The sequence below is a fragment of the Hevea brasiliensis genome, chromosome 2 (assembly GCF_030052815.1).
Source record: "Hevea brasiliensis isolate MT/VB/25A 57/8 chromosome 2, ASM3005281v1, whole genome shotgun sequence".
Classification (NCBI taxonomy): domain Eukaryota; kingdom Viridiplantae; phylum Streptophyta; class Magnoliopsida; order Malpighiales; family Euphorbiaceae; genus Hevea; species Hevea brasiliensis.
In genome coordinates this window covers 100,384,313-100,387,416 of record NC_079494.1, presented here as the reverse complement: position 1 = coordinate 100,387,416, position 3,104 = coordinate 100,384,313, and the positions used below count along the sequence as shown (strand labels likewise).

The 3,104-nt window shown below is 39.2% G+C and overlaps 1 long non-coding RNA gene across 1 annotated transcript; it reads right to left on the bottom strand.

The window, feature by feature from the left end:
* Nucleotides 1-1,977: 1,977 nt before the first annotated feature.
* On the bottom strand, nucleotides 1,978-2,829 carry LOC131170588 (uncharacterized). Its single transcript, XR_009141380.1, has 2 exons — nucleotides 2,765-2,829; nucleotides 1,978-2,241 (listed from the first exon to the last, which is right to left on the bottom strand). It is a non-coding gene; the product is annotated as an uncharacterized LOC131170588 (long non-coding RNA).
* Between the last annotated feature and the right edge of the window lie 275 nt (nucleotides 2,830-3,104).

Sequence of the window (3,104 nt, the reverse complement as noted above, 5' to 3'; positions counted from 1 at the left end):
AAATCAAGAAAAGACCAATTACGTCCTAAGTCGTGCCGAAAATCCAGCAGAATCTCCCCTATACCTAGAACCTACCCAACCTGCAAAAGGGCTCAAAACACACTTCTATACTCACAATCCATATGTCCACAACTCAATCACATCACACAGCCCCTCCTGGGCCCATCAAAGCAATCATCCATCACAATATGTAAAATTTCAATTTAGTCCCTATAATTGACCATTTTTGCAAAAACTGCCCAAATCAGCTCTAAAAATTCTAAAACTTTGCCCCGCGGTCCTTAGCAATATTATTAAGCTATTGCAAAAAGAATCATAATTTTCTAAGCTACCACGAATATTTTACGGATTTTTAATCCTATTTAAGCACTAGAAAATTACGTAAAAACAATGTTCGGGTTTACCTTTGCCGATTCCGACTTCTGGAAAGCGCTCGGGACGTCTGACAATGGGGGGATAGCCAAAACCTCGATCCAATTCGGAGACTTTTCCTAGCAGTGCATGCGGCGGAAATTCACGGACCGATTAATCGCCGAATTTCCGCGAATTGAGGATACGTACACGAAGCCCATAACACGGGGGTTAGTACATAAATTTTTCAGAATTTTCTAAGCTCATTTAATGCTCGGAAAAACACTGCGAAGTTCCGTGGGACCCACTGAAAAACGGTGTCGGAAAATTTTGAAATTTATATCGCCGCAAAGCTCTCGACGAGTGGAGCGTGCTGGTACCCTCGGTTTTCTCGTGGGATTCACGGTTTTCGAGAAATCTAGCCCAAAAGTCGAAATGGGCTAAAATCTTCCCGAGCAAAAATCGGACAAACCGCTCGATGGATTTCGGTGTTCTTGGTGTCTATGGAAAGCTCTCGTCGAGTAGATGATTTTAGACACGACCCGGTTCGATTGGTTGCCGGATCGGCCGGATTTTGGCCGGAGAAGTCGAAACGCCGCGCGCGCGAGGGAGGGAGTTCGCGCGCATTTTCCGGCCGTTTGGGGCGTGTGGCCGGGAGGTGGGTGGCGCGCCGGTGGGGTGGCAGGGGAGGTGGGCCAGGGGCAGGAGGAGAGAGAAAAGAGAGAGAGAAGGAAGAGAGGTCGACGCGCGCGGGGAAGGAAAGAAGAAAAAGGAAAAGGCCGGTCCGATTCAAGATACAAAATTTTGAATTTTTATTCTGCCTCGAGACCGAAAACGAGGTCTAAAAATTTCGAAAAAAATTTCAAAAAACTCAGAAAAATACGTAGACTCCAAATATATTTTTAGTTTTACCACATGGTCTTTAAATTAATTTTTAAAAATTATCAAAGTTTATATTTTCGGAAAATCGAACCCGATTTTTAAAATCCGAAAAATCTCAAAAAAATTTCTATAATTTAAATAAAATTAAAATACCAAAAATGCTCATAAAATTTAAAATTTTGGGGTGTTACATTAAAAAGGTATATTTTTGTAGATTGATAATTTCGAGTAAACATGATTTGGATAATTGGAGTGTTAATTTACACAGTTTAAATCGTTGGGGCTATAAATAAATAAATAGTAGTAGAATTAAAATTTTCACTTATAAATGTCAAATTAATAAAGAGAAAATTGGGATAAATTACGAGTCCATTTATTTTACGAAAAATAATTTATATATAAAAAATATTTATATGAAAATGATTTTCTTTTTTTTTTTTTTTTTAAAGAAGCCATGTCCTTAAAAAGGCTTAGTTTTCTTTTTTATTAAGAAAATATTTTTTGTAACAAATGAAAAAATGACTTTATGGTATTGTCACGACCCAACCTATGGGCCGGACCGGCACTAGGACCTGGGCCAGCCTAAAGCCCCCGAGGCCCGTAGTAAGCCTAACTGTTCATTAACCCAACTCTAAGGCCCATTTGGGCCCAATTTCAAGAAAACAAACGGACAGAGTCCGGCCATAAAATGGACTTTCCAACGGGGAGTTTTCGACTCACCCGACCTATAAACACAATATATAGTCAATTGGGGAGCTCAGCTCACCCTCCACATACTCATCAACATAATAATAAATGGGAGCTCAGCTCCCTCATCCAATCCATCAAAACAGACATAGAATATTAAGTTTACAGGTCCAACATGATAATAATATTACAGACCAAATTCAAATAATTACTGCTAACACATGCGGAAATTCTAGGAGTAAATAAAATTACACAAATATTGATAAACAACCTGCGAAGTAGAAAAGCAGGTTAACCCAGAATAAAATATCCTCCTGTGGCCTGTAAAAATTTTTGAACAGGAGTGAGCGTTCGACTCAGAGAGTAAAATATCAATTTTAACCATAATCTCTATAACTATCTAGTACTAATGCAACCTGTGGAGTGAAATGCAACATCAACAATATTTTCACATCATAACATCAAAAAGGTAATTTGGAGCACTCACACACCCTGTAGTATCAATCATAACATATGAGAGCTGATCCCCTATACAACCCTCTTAAATCCAACCTGGTGCCAGCGAATTACTCAAGCTCGGACTTCCACTTAAAAACCAAATCGAGGGTCCCAGCGAATTACTCAAGCCGTGACTACCCCGTCCTATCCATAGTCCACACCACATCACACGCACGCCACCGCTCCAAATTACCACAACAACATCCATGGCACATCAACAGTTATGAATGCAACATAAATCGTGCCTAGAGTTTAACTACATAAATATATGCATATAAGTGATGCATGGGCATGCTTGAACATATAATAATATCGAAATTACAATTAAAATTAATATTCTACTCACAGACTTGACGATAATCACTGTGGCGGTTGGGCGGAGGAAGAAGGCTGTCCCAGCTCACCTGACAATTTTTATTACAATCATTTAATAAATTTGACTCAATACAAACAAAGAAAAAGACCAATACGTCCTAAGTCGTAGAAAATCAGTGAGTCTCCCCTATACCTAAGACCTACCCAACCTGCAAAATGGCTCAAAACACACTTCTATATTCACAATCCATATATCCACAGTTCAATCATATCACACAGCCCCTCCTGGGCCCATCAAATCAGTCATCCATCACAATACCCAAAATTTCAATTTAGTCCTTATTATTGATCATTTTTGCAAAAACTGCCCA